We start from the raw sequence: 16,055 nt of genomic DNA, 5'->3' as shown, positions 1-16,055 counted from the left end.
AAAAAAAAAAAAAAAAAAAAAAAAAAAAAGATATTAAAGTCTTAGTATCTAATTAAAAATGGTAAAGGTTCCCCACAGACTGGCTGTGATATAGTAAACAATAAATACATGAATATGTAAAAGTCCTAGACATGCTTCAGTGACAGAAACCTCTCAGAGTCTCTTTGTCATTCCTTTATTCAACGAATATTTATCAAATCCCTTGTGGAATAAAAAACAATCTGTAGGGACTTCCCTGGTGGCGCAGTGATTAAGAATCCACATGCCGGGCTTCCCTGGTGGCACAGTGGTTGAGAGTACACCTGCCAATGCAGGGGGCGCGGGTTCACGCCCCGGTCCAGGGGGATCCCGCGTGCCACGGAGCGGCTGGGCCCGTGAGCCATGGCCACTGGGCCTGCGCATCCAGAGCCTGTGCTCTGCAGCGGGAGAGGCTACAGCAGTGAGAGGCCCGCGTACTGCAAAAAAAAATAAAAGAATCCACCTGCCAACGCAGGGGACACAGGTTCAAGCCCTGGTCCAGGAAGATCCCACATGCCGTGGAGCAACTAAGCCCATGCACCACAACTACTGAGCCCACGCACCACAACTACTGAGTCCACGCTCCACAACTACTGAAGCCTGTGCACCTAGAGACCATGCTCCACAACAAGAGAAGCCACTAAAATGAGAAGCCTGCACACCGCAACGAAGATTAGCCCCCACTTGCCGCAACTAGAGAATGCCCACATGCTGCAACGAAGACCGAATGCAGCCAAAAATAAATAAATAAATAAATAAAACAATGTGTAATAAAAAGATCAAAAGCTTTGGAGTCAGAAAAACCTTGGGTTTACTTCTGGCTCTGTCACTTAGAAGTAATGTGACTTTGAGCAATTTGCTTGACTTTTCCAAAGTTCAGGTGTCTCAACAGTTAAACAGGTATGACATCTCCCACTTTTCACGGTTGCTGTGATAGGGATAATCGTACTTACATCACACAACACAGTTTTGTGAAGGGTTTTGTGAAGTAAAATATATAAAGCCCCTTTCATGTTAGGAACTCAAATTTAAGCTACTTTCCCATATCAACTCCATGAAAGTTTTGTCACAGTGTAAAGGACTTCACTGATCTACACATATGCCACTAACATAATTTTGAAAATTTACCATAGCTATATAATATTTCCCATTACAATTCTCTTTCAAAATGTTCCAGAAGACAGACTGACTTCCACAATGGTGGAGTGAGGACTTTGGTGATCTCACTCTCCCTCTAAAACAGTGAAAATACATGCAAAACAACTAAACAACCAACATCAACCATTTCAGCACTTTGGCAATTAACCAAAACCCAGTACCCACTGAGAAGTGTCTATTCAACAGGAACAACTAAACCTTGGTAAGATAGTGGGGTCTTCAGTGTTTTAACTTAAGGTTATTTCATTTTCCTTCTCTCCCCAGCTCAACAGTAGCCAAAGTCAACAGCATTGCAGAAAACAGAGCTCTATTAAAAGCACCATCACCACTGGTCATCAAAATGGTCACTGAAAATGGAGGACAGGGAATCCCAAGACTCTAACGCTCCCCAAAAGCAAGTAATGAGCTGGCCAAAACGGTCAAAATCAACTTCTGAAAAACTCTGGAATACAGCCAAAGACTTACAACAACCAGGGGAAGCCTTGATGAAGAAAGAAGCCGTTGCTTTGTGGTAAGAAAGCACTGTGACATTTTAAACAGCCTGCCTATAATTCCCATATCCCAGAGAGGCAGCAGCTAAGAGAACAGCAGCCCATACTCCTGGTGCAAATTGCTAGGAAGCGATACAGACATTTTTGTCAAAAAATTGTGGCTGTGGGTCTCAACCTGTCTGGCAACTCCCATCAAGGACTGGTACAAAGGCTGCCCTTGTTTGGCCCAACTCTGAGCATTTCCAGAGCTAGGACAGGTTCCTAGGTGGCTTCTGCTGAAAACATTTAAAGGTGCAGGTATTGGCTGCAAAAGCTGGGGCATGAAACGACAGCTGGGACAAGCAATAAAAAGACCAAGAAGCCAGGGAAGGAAGGGGTTGGGAGAAGAGATAAATGTGGGAATGAGAGCTTTTAAAAGCTTCTGCAAATACCAGGGAATTAAAGTCATGCACATGCCCAAGACCAGGATACATGCTCAGAAAAGGTCTGAGAAGACTAGGCTTTCACATCTGGGGTCTTCTGGCTCCATACAAGCAGAAAGTGAGAACAAAGGCAGAGCTGTATAAAGCCTGGATAAGTGTTAAAGGAGGACTCCAACACAAAGCCAATCTGCAAACACTGGGAGAGTTTTTTAAATTTTCTTTTGTAAGCTTCAAGTGTTTAAGGTAAAATCTGTCAAAACACCATCTGAGCATTAAGCTAACAGAACAGATGCTTCAGTGGCCACACATGACAAAGAATACAGACTTTACAAAAACAGTTTAGAAAAGACTAAACAAGTGAACAACAATAATCCACAACAGATAGCAAGAACAAACTTTAAGGAAGGTGAAGAATCTGATTTCAAGACTGCCATCCACAGATGTGCTCCCTCCAGCAGAGTCTGGATATCAGTCATGGGAGCATGCTGTCTCAGCCCTAGAGTTGGTGATTGCTCCTTTTACCAGCTATTCCTGTATTCTTTAGAGTTATCTTTACTTCTGACTAGCTAATCTCTCATTACTCCAAATCCCCTGCTTTAGTTAATAATTCTTTATATTAAACTTTCCCTATTTAAATAATTGTGTGCTTTATCTCTCCTGACTGGACCCACACTGATAAACACTTTAAGAAACACAAATCAAGAAAAAGAGAGAGAAGGTACTAATGAGGCTAATGACATTAAAAATGTAACAGAGGTACTTCCCTAGTGGTCCAGGGGTTGAGAATTCACCTTCCAATGCAGGGGATGAGGGTTCGATCCCGGGTCAGGGAACTAACATCTCACATGCCACGGTGCAACTAAGACTGCATGTCACAACTACAGAGCCCATGTGCTCTGGAACCTGTGCAACACAACTAGAGAGCTGCTGCTCCACAATTAGAGAGAAGCCCGCGCACCACAACAGAAGATCCCACGTGCCGCAACTAAGACCTGACACAGCCAAAAATAAATAAATAAATATTTTAAAATATATATGTATAACAGAATAATTGGCAGTAAAGCATGAAAAGAAATGAAAAGTATTAGGATTGGAAAAGAATAAAACTGTCACTAATCTCGGATATCATGATAAACCATTAGACTTAATAAGGAAATTTGGCAAGGTTAATAACTACAAGGTCAATATGCAGAAATCAACTGTATATATAAAAAACAATGAAATTTAAAAACTGTAGCATTTATGATAGCATTTTTAAAATACCACTAAATAGGAGTAAATTTAATAAAAGATGTACAAGATCTCTACACTGAAAAGAGAAAAAATTATTGAGAAAAGCTAAAGACCAAAAAGTGGGAGGGTATTCTTCCATATTCATGGATTGGAAAATTCCATAATACTGTGGACAAAGAATGTTGCCTACCATTCCAGTAAACAACAAATGTTTCCACCATCAAGCCATCAGCCACTGCTGTCCCTCCTCCCCACACGGTGCACCCTGAAGGGATTCAGAATGGAGAAAAAGAGGTTACAGGCCCTAGATATGTAAGATGTATATCTAAGGAATAATTTCAATAAGCCCAGCTCTTACATCTTCTCATACATAGAAAAGCACTAAAATCACTAATTTGAGATATCTGGGTTTTGCCATTAGCAGTAGTCTTCTGATGTTTGACTACACAGTTTTTTTTCTCAGAATATATCCTGGCTCCTCCCTTACCTCTTCAGAACAGTTCCTCAGAGCCATCTGAGAGGCTGTTTCCTGGGCTATTTTCCTCAATAAGGTCCCTAAATAAAATATAACTCACAACTTTTAGATTGTGCGTTTCTCCCCCGTCAACAATATGTAAAGGTAACTTTACATACATCAAGTGACCTACACAGTTACTTGGTTCTGACAAAGGTAACATTGCAGTACAATGAAAAAAGGATGATCTTTTCAATGTTATGCTGGGTCAAATGGATAACCATATGGGAAAAAATGAATGTTAACCCCCTTCCTCATTCTTTACACAATAATAAACACTAAATAGATTATAGATCTAAGTTCAAAAGGTAAACAGTAAAACTCTCAGAACAAAACTTAGATGAATATATTCATGGCATTAAGTTAAATAAAGATTTCTCACATAAGATTTAAAATGCAGTAAACATAAAGGCAAAAAAAATAAGACTACACTAAAATTAGTATCTGTTCATCAAAAGACAAGCCTAAGATCATATAAAATCAAGCCACAGTAGAAGATACTTGAGATATACACATACATAATATATATATACCCACACATGCATCCAATAAAGTTCTTAAATTCAGAATTTTTAAAAACCTCTTAAAAATCAAAACAAAAAGAGAAAACCCAAAAGAAAAATGGGCAAGACTTGAAATAGCACTACACCAGAGTGACTATCCAACTGTCAAAAAACAAATGAAAAAATGCTTAATTTTATTCACCATCAGGAAAATGCAAATCAAAATCATAATGACAAGTCCCTCCCATCAGAGACCTCGCACAAGCCTCTTAGATAGCCTCATCCATGAGAGGGCAGACAGCAGAAGCAAGAAGAACTACAACCCTGCAGCCTGTGGAACGAAAACCACATTCACAGAAAGACAGACAACATGAAAAGGCAGAAGGCTAGGTACCAGATGAAGGAACAAGATAAAACCCCAGAAAAACAACTAAATGAAGTGGAGATAGGCAACCTTCCAGAAAAAGAATTCAGAATAATGACAGTGAAGATGATCCAGGACCTCGGAAAAAGAATGGAGGCAAAGATCAAGAAGATGCAAGAAATGTTTAACAAACACCTAGAAGAATTAAAGAACAAACAGAGATGAACAATAAAATAATTGAAATGAAAACTACACTCAAAGGAATCAACAGCAGAATAACTGAGGCAGAAGAACGGATACGTGACCTGGAAGACAGAATGGTGGAAATCACTGCTGCGGAACAGAATAAAAAAAGAATGAAAGGAAATGAAGACAGCCTGAGAGACTCCGGGACAACATTAAACACAACAACATACGCATTATAGAGATCCCAGAAGGAGAAAAGAGAGAGAAAGGACCTGAGACAATATCTGAAGAGATTATAGTTGAAAACTTCCCTAACATGGGAAAGGAAATAGCCACCCAAGTCCAGGAAGCGCAGAGAGTCCCATACAGGATAAACCCAGGAGAAACATGCCGAGACACACAGTAATGAAACAAGCAAAAATTAAAGACAAAGAAAAATTACTGAAAGCAGCAAGGGAAAAATGACAAACAACATACAGGGGAACTCCCATAAGGTTAACAGCTGATTTCTCAGCACAAACTCTACAAGCCAGAAGAGAGTGGCATGATATACTTAAAGTGATGAAAGGAAAGAACCTACAACCAAGATTACTCTACCCAGCAAGGATTTCATTCAGATTCGATGGAGAAATCAAAAGCTTTACACACAAGCAAAAGCTAAGAGAATTCAGCACCACCAAACCACCTCTACAGCAAATGCGAAAAGAACTTCTTTAAGTGGGAAACACAAGAGAAGAAAGGGACCTACAAAACAAACCCAAAACAATTAAGAAAATGGTAATAGGAACATACATATCGATAATTACCTTAAACGTGAATGGATTAAAAGCTCCAACCAAAAGACACAGGCTCGCTGAATGGATACAAAAACAATACCCATATATATGCTGTCTACAAGAGACCCACTTCAGACCTAGGGACACATACAGACTGAAAGTGAGGGGATGGAAAAAGATATTCCATGCAAATGGAAATCAAAAGAAAGCTGGAGTAGCAATACTCATATCAGATAAAATAGATTTTAAAATAAAAAATGTTATAAGAGACAAGGACGGACACTACATAATGATCAAGGGATCAATCCAAGAAGAAGATATAACAATTATAAATATATATGCACCCAACATAGGAGCACCTCAATACATAAGGCAACTGCTAACAGCTATAAAAGAAGAAATCGACAGAAACACAATAATAGTGGGGGACTTTTAACACTTCACTTACCTTGATGGACAGATCATCCAAACAGAAAATAAATAAGGAAACACAAGCTTTAAATGACACAATAGACCAGATGGATTTAATTAATATTTATAGGACATTCCATCCAAAAACAGCAGGTTACGCTTTCTTCTCAAGTGCACACAGAACATTCTCCAAGATAGATCACATTTAGGGTCACAACTCAAGCCTCAGTAAATTTAAGAAAATTGAAATCATATCAAGCATCTTTTCTGACCACAGCGCCATGAGATGAGAAATCAATTACAGGGAAAAAAACCGTAATAAACACAAACACACGGAGGCTAAACAATACGTTACTAAATAACCAAGAGATCACTGAAGAAATCAAAGAGGAAATCAAAAAATACCTAGAGACAAATTACAATGAAAACATGACGAGCCAAAACCTATGGGATGTAGCAAAAGCAGTTCTAAGAGGGAAGTTTATAGCAATACAAGCCTACTTCAAGAGACAAGAATAATCACAATCAATCTAACGTTACACCTAAAGGAGAAAGAAGAACAAACAACCCAAAGTTAGCAAAAGGAAAGAAATCGTAAAGGTCAGAGCAGAAATAAATGAAACAGCAACAAAGAAAACAATAGTAAAGATCAATAAAACTAAAAACTGGTTCTTTGGGAAGATAAACAAAATTGATAAACCATTAGCCAGACTCAACAAGAAAAAGAGGGAGAGGACTTAAATTAATAAAATTAGAAAAGAAAAAGGAGAAGTTACCACGGACACCGCAGAAATACAAAGCATCCTAAGAGACGACTACAAGCAACTTTATGCCAATAAAATGGACAACCTGGAAGAAATGGACAAATTCTTAGAAAGGTATAACCTTCCAAGACTGAACCAGGAAGAAACAGAACATATGAACAGACCAATCACAAGTAATGAAATTGAAACTGTGATTAAAAACCTCCCAAGAAACAAAAGTCCAGGACCAGATGGCTTCACAGGTGAATTCTGTCAAACATTTAGAGAAGAGCTAACACCCATCCTTCTCAAACTCTTCCAAAAAACTGCGGAGGAAGGAACACTCCCAAACTCATTCTATGAGGCCACCATCACCCTGATACCAAAATCAGACAAAGATACCACAAAAAAAGAAAATTACAGACCAATATCACTGATGAATATAAATGCAAATATCCTCAACAAAATACTAGCAAACAGAATCCAACAACACATTAAAAGGATCAGACACCATGATCAAGTGGGATTTATCCCAGGGATGCAAGGATTCAATATATACAAATCAATCAATGTGATACACCATATTAACAAATTGAAGAATAAAAACCATATAACCATCTCAATAGATGCAGAAAAAGCTTTTGACAAAATTCAACACCCATTTATGATAAAAACTCTCCAGAAAGTGGGCATAGAGGGAACCCACCTCAACAGAATAAAGGCCATACATGAAAAACCCACAGCAAACATCATTCTCAATGGTGAAAAACTGAAAGCATTTCCTCTAAGATCAGTAACAAGACAAGGATGTCCCCTCTCACCACTATTATTCATCATAGTTTTGGAACTCCTAGCCACAGCAATCAGAGAAGAAAAAGAAATAAAAGGAATCCAAATTGGAAAAGAAGAAGTAAAAGTGTCACTGTTTGCAGATGACATACTATTCATAGAGAATCCTAAAAATGCCACCAGAAAACTACTAGAGCTAATCAATGAATTTGGTAAAGTTGCAGGATACAAAATTAATGCACAGAAATCCCTTGCATTCCTATACACTAATGATGAAAAATCTGAAAGAGAAATTAAGGAAACAATCTCATTTACCATTGCAACAAAAAGAATAAAATACCTAGGAATAAACCTACCTAGGGAGACAAAAGACCTGTATGCAGAAAATAAGACACTGATGAAAGAAATTAAAGATGACTCCAGCAGATAGAGAAATATACCATGTTCTTGGATTGGAAGAATCAATATTGTGAAAATGACTATACTACCCAAAGCAATCTACAGATTCAATGCAATCCCTATCAAATTACCAATGGCGCTTTTGATGGAACTAGAACAAAAAATCTTTAAATTTGTATGGAGACACTAAAGACCACAAATAGCCAAAGCAGTCTTGAGGGAAAAAAAACGGAGTGGGAGGAATCAGACTCCCTGACTTCAGACTATATTACAAAGCTACAGTAATCGAGACAATATGGTACTGGCACAAAAACAGAAACATAGATCAATGGAACAAGATAGAAGGCCCAGAGATAAACCCACATACCTGTGGTCAACTAATCTATGACAAAGGAGACAAGGATATACAATGGAGAAAAGAGAGTCTCTTCAATAAGTGGTGCTGGGAAAACTGGACAGCTACATGTAAGAGAATGAAATTTGAACACTCCCTAACACCATATACAAAAATAAACTCAAAATGGATTCGAGACCTAAATGTAAGACCGGACACTATAAAACTCTTAGAGGAAAACATAGGAAGAACACTCTTTGACATAAATCACAGCAAGATCTTTTTTGATCCACCTCCTAGAGTCATGGAAATAAAAACAAAAATAAACAAATGGGACCTAATGAAACTTCAAAACTTTTGCACAGCAAAGGAAACCATAAACAAGACTAAAAGACAACCTGCAGAATGGGAGAAAATATTTGCAAATGAAGCAACAGACAAAGGATTAATCTCCAAAATATATAAACAGCTCATGCAGCTCAATATTAAAGAAACAAACAACACAACCCAAAAATGGGCCGAAGACCTAAATAAACATTTCTCCAAAGAAGACATACACATGGCCAAGAGGCACATGAAAAGCTGCTCAACATCACTAATTATTAAAGAAATGCAGATCAAAACTACAATGAGGTATCACCTCACACCAGTTAGAATGGGCATCATCAGAAAATCTACAAACAACAAATCCTGGAGAGGGTATGGAGAAAAGGGAACCCTCTTGCACTGTTGGTGGGAATGTAAATTCATACAGACACTATGGAGAACAGTATGGGGGTTCCTTAAAAAACTAAAAATAGAATTACCATATGATCCAGCAATCTCACTACTGGGCATATACCCAGAGAAAACCATAATTCAAAAAGACACATGCACCCCAATGTTCACTGCAGCACTATTTACAATTTCCAGGTCACGGAAGCAACCTAAATGCCCATCGACAGACGAATGGATAAAGAAGGTATGGTACATATATACAATGGAATATTACTCAGCCATAAAAAGGAACGAAACTGGGTCATTTGTTGAGACGTGGATGGATCTAGAGACTGTCATACAGAGTGAAGTAAGTCAGAAAGAGAAAAACAAATATCGTATATTAACGCATATATGTGGAACCTAGAAAAATGGTACAGATGAACCAGTTTGCAGGGCAGAAGTTGAGACACAGATATAGAGATCAAATGTATGGACACCAAGGCGGGGAAAGTGCAGTGGGGTGGGGTTGGTGGTGTGCTGAATTGGACGATTGGGATTGACATGTATACACTAATGTGTATAAAATTGATGACTAATAAGAACCTGCAGTATAAAAAAATAATTAAAATAAAATTCAAAAAAAATCACAATGACAAACCCCTATACATATACCAATACCAAGGAATGGTGAGGATGCAGAAAAAGCAGAATTCTCATATGCTGTGTGGGACTGTAAATGGTAAAACCACTCTGAAAAACTATTTGGAAGCACCTACTAATGTGTCAGTTCATTTAATCCTTAATAGTATGTGACAAGTTAACTGTTATTGTCCCCATTTTACAAATGAGGAAATGTGTCACAGAAAATAAGTAACATGCCCAGGGCCACACAACAAAAATCACAGAATTCCTATTCCAACCCAGGCAGCTCGATGACGAGCCCAAGCTCTCAACCACTATGCCTCTCGATGTGGAAGAAGGTAAAAAATATATCTTTAGAGTAACCAACTATGTTCATGCTGGGTAAGAAGGAAACTAAAATCAGATTAATGAACTTTAAAAACAGAAGGTGTTCTAAGATTAAGGGTCAGGATGTGGGCCAAGAGTAGATTTAGGAGTGAGAGAAATACAAAGTGATAAGCAGTTTGCTGTCAGAAACTCGGAGTTTGAGACTGGTTCCAACATTTAACAAAAGAAATGCTTTTGATTAGCATCACTCTAATATTTGGTTAAAGACCCAGTACCTGATAACCATTAGACCTAAACCTTCTTGAGGGCTGCTTTTTATATTGGTAATCCTAGTACCTGGCACAGTGTCTGGTAAATAGCAGGTGCTCAATAAATAGTGAGTTTACCAACCGTTTTTTTAAAATGACTGTCCTGCCTCTACCTCAAAAAATAAGTTATGTTTCTGACAGAGTAAGAACTCTCTCAAAAGTTACTACATACCTCTTTAAATATTCAATTCTGTCTTACTAATAATGTGTCATAACTGTATATGTAAAGTCACTGGACATTATTAATGCTTTCTCTTTATAAAATTTGGCCTTTTACAGTTTTGGGGTTTTAAAAAAGAAAAAAAAATCTGATTAAAAATACTGAACAGTACAAAAACAACAGCAGGGAACATCATTCTCCCCAAATCAACTCCTGCATATTAGCAGCTTCCAGAAGAATAAAAGAAACCAAATACATAGTCCTAAAAAAGTCCATGAATAAAAAAGGCTCTGTTCTTAGAGAAAATTAAATAAATTATTGAACTTTCGTTTTAATTAGTCAATGAATTACTAAGCTTTGCTCCTAATGAAAATTCAGTGACTATTCAGACTATCACTGAGAGCTGAGTGGTTCATTGTTTTTTTGTTGTTGTTTTTTTTTTTTGGTTCATTGTTTTTGACTTGTACAGTAATACAGGTTAGTGTAAAAGAAAATTAATATGTAGAAAACAATAAATAACTTAAAAATAAATGAAAATATAGAAATTAATTTAAATCACCCTAAATTCAACCCAGTAGCAGTAATTACTGATAACATTTTTTTTAATAGAGCTTTTCATGTTTTTCTATAGGTATGTGTATCCATGTATATGTGTACATACATGTGTGCATAAAGGTATACTTTGGACAATGTATTAATACTCTACAAACTGTTCTGTATACTGTTTTTTTTCACTTACCATCTGTTATGGGTTGAATTGTGCTCCCCCAAAAGATCTTGAAGTTTTAACCCCCAGTGCTTGTGAATGTGACCTCATTTGGGAATAGGTTCTTGCAGATAATCAGTTTAAGATATGCACATTAGGGTGGGCCTTAATCCAATACCACTGTGTCCTTATAAAAAGGGGAAATTTGGACATGGAAACACACACACAAACATATACACACACAGGGATACCTCATTATAAACATGAAGGCAGAGATTGGGGTGATAAGTGTACAAGCCAAGGAACACCAGAGATTACCAGCAAACTACTAGCAGCTAGGAAAGAGGCATAAAACAGATTTCCCTCACAGCCCTCAGAAGGAACCAACTCTGCTGGCACCTTGATCTTGGGCAACAGCCTCCAGAACTGTGAGACAATAAATTTCTCTGTTTAAGCCACCAAGTTTGTGCTAGCTCTAGCAAACCCTCCCCCCATGTCAGTAAATAAATGTCTTTTCCACCTTAATGTTTTCATTCTAATCCATTGTACGGATTTACGATCATTCAAATAATCCTCTACTACTGGACGTTTAAGTATTTTCCAATTTCTGCTACAATAAACAATGCTTCAACAGCCATTTCTGTATATACATCTATTGCCATTTGACTTCCTTAGATATGAAATTTCTGAGTTAAGAAGTGGTTTTAAGCTTTTGCTTTATATGGCCATGCTGCCCTGGAGAAAGCCTATATCAGCTTACAGTCTTACCAGCAATCTCAGTGTCCATTTCCCATACTTTGGACTGTACTGAGTGTTATCATTTTATAAAACCTCTGTCAGTCTAACAGGTAAAAAATAACTCAACATTGCTTTAATTGGCTTATTTCGTTCTAATTATTGGTAGGGTTTAAACAAGTTTCAAATATTTAATGGCCATTTACATGTTTTCCACAATGTACTGCATGTTCACTTCTTTAGCCATTTTTCTACTGGGGCTTGTATCTTTTCCTTAATAATGTGTAAGAGCTTTTGTACATAGCTGGTTTTTAAATGAAATCCAGGGTATATATTTCCTCAGTTCTAAGTGATAGGTAGTCAGTTTTCTGGTGACCTTTCTTCTGTGGGATATTACATGTTCAAAAAAAAAAAAACCTATAAATGGTATTCCTAAACATTGGACCTATAAATGGTATTCCTAAATTTGGACCAAATTTAGGACCCAAATGGTATCCTAAAAACCTATTAGGACAATCTGTGACTTATCAGAGACTTTAACTGTGACTATCTCCCCACAGTACCAGATTATTACTGATTATGCAACTAACTGTGGAAATGCTTTCAGCCTATGCTGGTAAAGCCTTTTTTTCCCCCCTTTTTAGCCATGAGCATAAAAATTTTATTATCAGTATTGTCATTTGTATCACAGAACTGTGTTGTGATTTGCTCATCCATTTGTTTTGCACAGTACTCTATAAAACAATGCAAATATTAGAAATGATTCGTGGAGGTTTTTACTCGACATACATATCTAGTACATCTGCTAGAGGCTTATATGAATCTCTTTTAGTTTATGAATCTTGACTATGTATATTAGATGGGAATTCTAACAATCTGTTGATGAGCTTCACGTGATAGTATTAAACCAATGAGTTCAATAATTTTGGCTATTATTACTAAGCTGTCAATTAAGAGGGTTCTGGAAAACTGTCATAAATTCTAAAATCCAGAAAATACTTCTTAAATCAGAGTTTAACCCAAAAGTCATAGGAGCATATGGGGCTGAAGCACACAAAAGAGAGAAGTTACACTCACAGAACTAAAGTGGACGTTTACACACAGCCTTTGAGCAGAGACGGTCAGGGCAGAAAGGAACCAGAACTCACAGGATGAGGTTTGAGAGGATTAGAGAAGAGTCAGAATACAGAATTCAGATTTGGACCAAAATAAAAATAAAAAAGGCAAAAGAGGGCTTCCCTGGTGGCGCAGTGGTTGAGAGTCCGCCTGCCGATGCAGGGGACACAGGTTCGTGCCCTGGTCCGGGAAGATCCCACATGCCGCGGAGCGGCTGGGCCCGTGAGCCATGGCCGCTGAGCCTGCGCGTCCTGAGCCTGTGCTCCGCAACGGGAGAGGCCACAGCAATGAGAGGCCCGCGTACCGCAAAAATAAATAAATAAATAATGTTTTTAAAAAAAAGGCAAAAGATTTATTGTGTCAATATGAAGTACAGCTTATTCTGGAGTGATAACTCTGATAAACAGCCCTGTTCTCTTAAAGAAAAACCATTAGTATGGAGGAAGAGGATGCTCTGACTACAGCTCTCTTCAATCATGTTCTTACTGATTAAATATTAATTGGTATTTCTGACTAATGAGTAAGCTAAGTAACTGGCTTGTGCTACAGGGTTGAAAACATAAACATGAAACACATTTCTCATGTATGGACCCAGTCTGTGAACCAAAGCTTGAAAATATGATGGCAAGAAATGTGAAAACTGGGAAATAATTTTCCACTTTGATTTGCTGTTGATCAGACAGGAGGAGAAAAAAATGCAATACAGAGCAAGGACAAAAAAGATTGAAAATTTGGGAAAGAGAGCCTACGACTAAAGATTAAAAAAGTCAGAATTACTTAGTTTGAAGCAGAGAAGAAAGACTAATTAAGGTTTTTAACAATAAAGATTACTGAAAAGCATAATCACTGAAAGCAAAGCAAAGAGAAACAGGTAAAATTCCCTGGAGCTATACAATTAAATACAAAGATTCTTACAGACAAATGTTAGGTGTTTAAACAGAACAGAAAGAAAGGTTCTGACTGGTGAATGCTTAGACAGAGGCAACATAACTGCTTTCAGGTACGACATTCAGGTGTGACAGGACCAGCTATGACAACCCAAGCAGGCAGCCTGAGAGGTCCAGAGAACATGATGATACAACACAGTACTGACTGGGACTTCCCTGGTGGTCCAGTGGTTAAGACTCCGCACTCCCAACGTAGGGGGCCTGGGTTCGATCCCTGGTCAGGGAACTAGATTCTGCATGCCACAGCTAAAGATCCCGCATGCTGCAACTAAAGGTCGCACACGCTACAATGAAGATCTCGTGTGCCACAACTAAGATCTGGCACAGCCAAATAAATAAATATTTAAAACAAAACAAAACCAAATAGTACTGACAATAATGAGAAGGTGGAAATTTGATATACAGATGTCCTGATGGCCTTGTGAATAATGGCTATCAGTTAGAAATTGGAACTGGAAAGGAGAAAGACTAATCAGCACCTGGCCATGGTTAAAGGCCTTGTTCACTTAGTTTTTGGAAGCAAAACTGTGCAGAGGAGCCAACATGTTAATTAATGCTTCCGGTAAACTCAACAAGCCAGCCTCAAATCTTGAATGAAAAGTGTGAGTTTCAAACAGAATTGAAGAATAAGGAAAATATGGCATTAAGCATTTACTGAATGTAATTTTTAAAAAGTAGATACTGTAGGATGAGTCAAAATGACATCCTCTTAAGATTTATCAGTTATTCTACAACTCAAAAAAGTCACAAGTCTTATAATGTGCAGTCTGAACATTTTTAGGAGGAATGAACAAAGTTACAGAAGGTGAGAAGGAAAAGAAAAGAAACCTGACCAAGTAGCTATTACATGCTAAATACTGTTAAGCCCTTGAAAAAGTATGTCCTCATCTGTACGATGTCTGGAATCTGTTTAAAAATAATCCAGAGAGAAAACAGGGGAGGTAAGTCAGGGTATAGATAAAGTAAGATTGCGTCTAATTTGCCAACTGTTAAAGTTTGGTGATGAGAATACGGATGTTCATTATACTATTCTATTTTTATTTAAATTTTTCATGACTTTTACACTAATTATTAGAGAAATGCAAATCAAAACTACAGTGATGTATCACCTCACACCAGTTAGAATGGGCATCATCAGAAAATCTACAAACAACAAATGCTGGAGAGGGTGTGGAGGAAAGGGAACCCTCTTGCACTGTTGGTGGGAATGTAAATTGGTACAGCCACTATGGAGAACAGTATGGAGGTTCCTTAAAAAACTAAAAATAGAACTACCATATGACTCAGAAATCCCACTACTGGGCATATACCCTGAGAAAACCACAATTCAAAAAGACACATGCACCCCAGTGTTCACTGCAGCACTATTTACAGTAGCCAGGTCATGGAAGCAACCTAAATGCCCATCGACAGACGAATGGATAAAGAAGATGTGGTACATATATACAATGGAGTATTACTCAGCCATAAAGAGGAACGAAATTGGGTCATTTGTAGAGACGTGGATGGATCTAGAGACTGTCATACAGGGTAAAGTAAGTCAGAAAGAGAAAAACAAATATCATATATTAACGCATATATGTGGAACCTAGAAAAATGGTACAGATGAACCGGTTTGCAGGGCAGAAATAGAGATACAGATGTAGAGATCAAATGTATGGACACCAAGGGGGGAAAGTGGGGTGGAGGGGTGATGAATTGGGAGATTGGGTTTGACATGTATACACTGATGTGTATAAAATGGATGACTAACGAGAAACTGCTGTATAGAAAAATAAAATAAAATTCAAAAATTCAAAAAAAAATTTTTTTCCATAGTTTTAAAAATTATTTACCATATACAACGTGAAAGTCAGTGGGGTGTATTTGTGTACTTGTGAGTGAATGTGGTTTTAATCTATATAGAACAGTAAGGACTCCTACGTAACCCTTCAAATGGGACAGATATAGGCCCATCAACTATAAAACCCTGCATGAAAGAAGAAACGCATTAACTAAATTGGAAGCATTAATAAGGAGGTGTAGTTTCAGAGGAGCAGGAAAAATGTAAGAAAGAAGAAAATTTAACAGAACA

The 16,055-nt window shown here is 37.7% G+C and overlaps 1 protein-coding gene across 1 annotated transcript in view; it reads right to left on the bottom strand.

The window, feature by feature from the left end:
- The window catches only part of CYP20A1 (cytochrome P450 family 20 subfamily A member 1), a 72,696-nt gene that overhangs the window by 43,758 nt on the left and 12,883 nt on the right, over window positions 1–16,055 (bottom strand). The window lies entirely within an intron of this gene.

Source organism: Lipotes vexillifer, unplaced genomic scaffold (assembly GCF_000442215.2).
Source record: "Lipotes vexillifer unplaced genomic scaffold, Lipotes_vexillifer_v1.1 scaffold313, whole genome shotgun sequence".
Taxonomy (NCBI): Eukaryota; Metazoa; Chordata; class Mammalia; order Artiodactyla; family Lipotidae; genus Lipotes; species Lipotes vexillifer.
Note: the sequence above shows the minus strand (reverse complement) of the source record. Positions and strands in the feature narration are given on the sequence as shown.